Source organism: Crotalus tigris, unplaced genomic scaffold (assembly GCF_016545835.1).
Source record: "Crotalus tigris isolate CLP2741 ecotype Arizona unplaced genomic scaffold, ASM1654583v1 scf7180000017663.5292952, whole genome shotgun sequence".
NCBI lineage: Eukaryota > Metazoa > Chordata > Lepidosauria > Squamata > Viperidae > Crotalus > Crotalus tigris.
The window spans coordinates 4,742,682-4,749,102 of record NW_024096550.1 but is presented as its reverse complement, the minus strand read 5'-3'; positions in this window follow the sequence as shown (position 1 = coordinate 4,749,102).

The window sequence follows — 6,421 nt, the reverse complement described above, 5'->3', positions numbered from 1 at the left end:
ACTGCCTGGCACAAAGCCTGATAGGGCAAATATTTATCTGCTAAACGGTTAGTCAAAGAAATATTAAAACTGGGCTTGAAGGGACCTTGGGGAAAGTCAGAATCCAAAGGAGTGGAGCTTCGGTATTGTGCTCTTTTCTCTCTTGTGGTCTGCTGGCCCCTCAAATAGACCTGAAGGCTTAACTCTCATCTAAAATGAGAGCTGGACATGTGGTGAGGCATTCTGCCAAATACTTAATTCCCATTAACATAGCCCATCAATGTTGCAAGAAACAGCAATTTACTCAAAAATTACCTTACTGAACATTGGAAAAGCTGCCTTTAATTTATGTCAAGCCAAATATCATTTAAACAAAAGGAAATAAGGGAGATATATTTGCCCCCCTGCATGGAAAATGAAACTCAAAGATAACCTCAAGCAGTTAAAACAACAAAATTAAATACCTGGAACTTGTAGCATCCTTAGAAGATATTGGGTATGTTTTAAGGGGGGGGGGAGGCTGGAGTTTGTAGAGCACCACCTAGAGCGTTGGAGGGGAAGGACGCCCAAATAACTTCTCTGCATTATACAGTAGTTCCACGACTTGCTGTCTTTCCAATGTTTTGAACAGCATTTTCCGTCACCCCTAAGTCCTATACAACATGTTCTTTTAATTCACTACTATATTTCAATAGTTTAGACAGTGCCAGTAGTGAAACCTTGCTCACTTTTCTGCTATTTCTTCTTTTAGAAAGCCAGTTTGGTATAGTGGTTAAAGCATCAGGTTAGAAACCATGAATTGTAGTTCTATCTTAGACACAAAGCCAGCTGGGTGACCTTGGGCCAGTCACTCTCCCTAAGCCTTAGGAAGGAGGTGAGGGAAAACTACTCAAAAAAACATACCAAGAAAACTGGACTCATCCAAACACATTGAATGGGGGGGGGGATTCTTTTGCTAATTGAAATCTTCCTAAATTCAAAATTAAATTTGGAAAATTGGAAGCTCTGGCCATGAGTATCCTAGTTGTGGAACTAAGCTATTCACAATGAGCATTCAAATCAACAGATGGTACTACTTGAAGATCTCTCAATATGCATCTTCACCCGAGTGGACAGAATTGTACCCAAACTATGTGTCGGGATTGGCATTGCTTCAGTTTCAAGCAATTATTTAATTTTCTATTTTGCTCCCAGGCTGACTCAAGACATCAGCTGGGGGCAAAATGGTGCTGTCCCTGCTCCTCTCACTCTTCCATGTAGAGAGGTGTACTTTGGCTTCCCCTCAAACAGGAAATATGAGATTATCCTCTATTGTCCCTGAACTAGATAGACATGGTTGTGATGTGCCTACAAATCTGTCCACAGAGAAATGTTGCATGTCAAAAAGGGGCAGAGTTTCAGTTGCATATCCATGTCCACCATCTGGGATTTTTTTTACATGCCTGTCAGCAAGAGAGTGCCTCATGGCAGGAGAGGTGTTGTTTATGTAATAGATAAATTTTTAATTGGTCTCACCACAATTTTACTTAAAAAAAAATAAAAATTCAACTACCTAAACAGACGTGAAATTCATTGGGTACACAGTTAAGCCATGTTCTTTTGGTGCCTTTCTAAAACACAAGCAGTCTTGGGAGGATGGTTCCCGATGACAATGTAAGACTTTGAATTCTCTTCCAAATTATCAAGAGTAAACATGGTTATAATTAGGAGGCTTAGAGGAAAAGCAGATGATTAAACCATTTTGTTTTTAAATGAATGAAGTTTGAAGTGAAATATGCAAAGTAAAAGCAAAGGTCCTGTTTAAAAGTCAAAACAGGCAGGTTTCAATGGATGATAAGCTTTATTTCAGCCCTGCTTCTAATCCCTTATAGATATTTGACTGTCAGGGCCTCCCCAATCACTATTGGGATCAGTGTCATCAGGTCACCAGGGTGATTCTCCTCTGCAATTTTTAAACGTTTGTATTTTACTTATAGATTATGGATCACTATTTCTTTCTGAAGTCAAATTTCAAAGAAAAATATACAAACTTCTCTGTTTTGGAATCACCAGCTCTAAGCTGTCAATGATTTCTTTAGTTTAAGATTTTGAAAACTTATTTTTCAAGGTTAAAAAAAAATCTTTAGAATCTTATGCAAATCTTTAAATTTCAAAGATTTACTGGTTTCTGTTGTGCAGTTATAGTATGCTTTACTCCAAGTTATTTATTGGTCACTAAAAGTAAAGCAATCAGCACAAGGGGAAAAAACTCTCATAATTTTCTCATTTCAGAGCTGAGTCCATTAGGGACCAAAACTGATTAAACTTTGCAGCCAGAAAATGATGCTGACAGTCGATTTTCCTTTAGCCCATAACTCCTTAAACAAAATGTCCTTATCTGTCCTGCTAGAATTGCTTTTCTTTCCTCATGACAAAAAGGCAAGAGATTCAGAAAGTGAAGCTTTCCCTGTATATGTCCTAAACTTCTAATCCACATCACTTAATCTGTTGGATAGCTGCCTGTCTGAAAGTTTTAACTTTCAACCTGGCCTCCTGACATAGGCCTCTGTTACCCAAATTCTCCCCTAGATTTCATTTATAGAGGAATTCACTTATTCATTCACTGGATTAATCACTTCCTGAAGTTCTCATAAGTCCCTGGCTCTCTTTTTCCTAAAGAGAAGGAAAGGAAGATTGCTTTGTAAAATAAATCCTTCTAACCTTCAAAAGAAAAGTTGGTTTTAAAGCAAAGGAGGAAGCCAAAATCTTCACAGTTTGGTTTTAAAACAAGTTGCATCTGTTATTTGATTCTGAAGTCATAGATGAACTCTCCTGTCTGAATGCAAGACAGTTCCAATGATCAGGAAGGACTTCCGAATTAAAGGAGGTGCTGCTTGTATGTAAGGTAATTCTCCTTTTCTTTCCTCTCCCCCATCAAAGCGGGTAAAGGTTGCACTATAATGCTGAGTTAAATACTGTTGGCAGATTGACCTTCAAGTGAACCAGAAGCTTCTGCCCTCCTGACCTTGTCTTTAAGGTAAATCTTTGTGGTCAGCTGAAAGAAAGAAAACAGCCAAATGTCAATGACTAACTTTAATTAACATAACTTTCTGTTTGGTGCATCTAAAGTGCTGCAATGCTACAGTTCTAAGATTCCCCTTTAATCAAAGGACTTTTGATTCGAACACCCAACGCTGGTTTCTAAATCTGCTTATATCTCTAGTTATATTTTTTAATTTCAAGCCACATCTCAACCTTATTAATTTAAATATAAACCCAGGTTAGGATGAAAGAGAGCAAAGAAATAGCTTTTTAAAGGGGCAAGAAAGTGACATCAAGTATCTTGTTTTGTATTTGTATGTATCTGGGTAAAAAAACCGCCTTGCCTCACTGCCTATTCATATCTTTGGGACGTGTTGGTCTACATTTCCCATCAGTGACACCGCACACCTTGCTTTGTATTTGTATTTTTCAGGGTAGAGAGGCCATTCATGTGTTTGGGACATGTTGGACCATATTTTCCATCAGTCACTGCAGGCAGCCTATCTGAAGACTAATAGTCACTAGACCCCAATATATCTGGGCAAAATCAAGGTGAAGAAACTTCCTTTAAACTAGTCACATCCTGAAAATCTAAATATTATTTTAAACCTGTGTTCTGAAAATGCAAAGACTGAAATGATGGATTTCCCCTTTCTTCATGATTATAAATTCAGAATTATCCCTGTTCTAGTGAAATAAATCCTGCCCAGTTGAGTGGAGCTTGCTCGTTTGGTTAAGGCTGGGGTGTGGTCTTGAGGCAGACAGTCTTAAGAAAATAAGCTGATCTATCTATCAGTTGAAAAATTTTAATGTACATTACCCTAAACACACAGAGGTTGAATTGAGCTGTTTTTCTACAATACCCTGAGCCACGAACTAGCCAACCAAATTTTAAGTAGCATTAAATGCTCAACTTCAAATCATACAAACCATGTGCCTTGCAAACCCCCATTCCCAATAAGTTCAGTTCATTTATGCATTCATAAGTTAAATAGCTCATGTAGCTAACTCACAGTCTCATAGATGTGATGTAGGAGAAAAAAAAATCCCAGCTTTTCATTCACTGTGAATTATTTCATTGTCATTAAATCACATCTTAAAAGGAACTTGCAAAACAGATGGTAGTTTTAGGTTTACATATATTGTTGTAAACCTCCATTGAAAGCAGAAAGTAGTCATAATGAATATCTAAAGGCAAATTAGAAAGTAGAGCAGATCCAATTTGAATCCCTTTGTAAAATATGTTAATCTGCTTTAGAAATGGGCATGTAAGTGACCATTGCCTGAATGTCTGAAATATTTCCTGTGAAAACAAGTCCTGGCACTTTAATTACAAAAGGTTACATCGCGAATCCGCAAAAAAGCACGGAACTGGTTAATTAGCGCTTTTAAAACTTGTGAACATTTCTCTTCGCTTTTGAGGTAGTGCCCGTCAACCAGGTTTGTTGCTCTGTTTCTGGAGAAATCTGAAGACAGTTTATGAGTCTAGCTAACCAAGAGGCAAATACTTCTATTTCATTTCTATTGTAAAAAAAGTAGAAATTCGGTCCCGAAATCAAGTAAACGTGGCCTTACGGGTGGGGGGGGGAGAGAAAGGGGGGAATGGGATTGCTCTCGCTAAGGTTGCTTTATTTCGCAGGGCGTTTTGAGAAGCGCCAAGTGCAGCGCCACGAAGGTTGCCCGGAAAACGACGGTTAACTTGCCATCTTCGCCAGCAGTTCGTCTTCGGCCGTTCATTTACTGACCTCCTTTCAAGATGCCTTTCATTATCCCTTTCCCTCCGTGGCCGTCCGAGCCCCCGGTTCCCCCACCGCCACCCCGGGATCGACGCACATAAAACAGAGGGCCGCGGAGATAATAAAGGCTTCCTGTGGCAATTAACGGTGCTCAGACCTCCGTATCTCGTTATTTGATAGACAGTGAACTTGGCGAAGAAGCAGGCAGGGTTCATTGAAGTGTCACGGTCCGGGCTATAGGTCGCCTGCAGGTCAACGCCTGGGAAGGCCCAAGGGCCCCGGGGTCACGCCCTTGTTTTCTGGCCGCTGCAAAACCGCAGACGCGCCCTGCCAAAGGGGCATCCGTCTCCCCCCCTCTCCCGGCGCCCCCCCCCCGGCATTAGGCGCGCAGGCACGTAGGGGGGGATGGAGGGGGGGAATCCCATTGGCTTTCAGCTCGCCGGGGCGCTGGGATTATCTAGGTCAGGCGGAGCGGCGGCGCAGAGCTGACTTTAAACGCCCCCAAAGAGCAAACTTGGGGAAATAAGATTGCGTGGTTCAAGAGCACCCCCGATTCCCTCCTCTCGCTCCGAAAGTATTACATGCCCTTCCGGTCCGAGAGGCACCCCCGCCCCCCCTTTAGAAGTATGGTGTGTATAGAGGAGGATGTATTCCCCCCCCCCCCGGTGTCCCTTGTCTGAGAGGTATCCTATTAAAACCAGCATTTGCCCAAAAAAATGGGGGTGCGAACTCGGGGAAAAAAACTTTCCGTGAAGAGACTTCCCCCCATTTCTGGGCACCGTTCAGGATGTGAAGAGTTAATCCACCACCAGGAGTCTCCTCTTCCCACGGAAGAGGCCAAGCTCCCACAGAGAGAGGTGCAGTTTCACTTGGAGTAAGTCCCAGAAAAGTGGAACAATTTGGTGTAAAACGTGTCAAAGGCCGGGCGGTGCGGTGCGCCTCCGGGTGTCCAATTCCCAGAGAGTGGAATGGCTGGAGCAATTAATGCAAAGGGCTGGACTAAATAAACCTTTGAGTTGGCGCATTTTGAGTTGGCGTCTTGGTGCGATCATTTAACACAGATTAATGATGCATGAACTATGAAGGGACCCGGACCACATGCTTTCTTTGTCACATTTCTGGCCGGCAGGTTTTCCCCCCTTCCTCTTTTGGCGTTTATCTGCCGAAGGACCCCGGAGAAGCAGATTTATAGGAGAGGTTCTATCTGGGCGAAAATTACCCTTCGGATTTGGAGGTTGAGGATTTAAACTTGTTTCGTTTCAGACCGATACCAATCCTCACGCGACACTGACTATTAATTGCCCCCCAAACGTTTGACTTGGATTGCGGGGATTTGAGGCTATTGCCCGACCATCTCTGTCAACTGAGCACTATTGAAACTGGAGGAGCCCGTGGTCCATTTTCGATTTTCTTGGTCCATTAAAAAATAAAAAAGAGGCCTAATGTTAGATTTGCTGTCTTCCTCAGTTCTGTTTATGGAATAAGAATAGTCACCCCACGCGTTTCCCCCCTTTCTGGCTCTTACCCCCAGCCTTAATTAGTCCTTTTCGCTTTTTTTCCAGGGAGCAAAATCCCCCGAAATTGGGGGATCGGTGTAAATATCAAGAAGAATCAGGAAGACCAGATGTCCGAACCCGCCCCGTTTCAAGTATCTCCGCTGAAACGTGAGAAGGACGAGCTCCCGT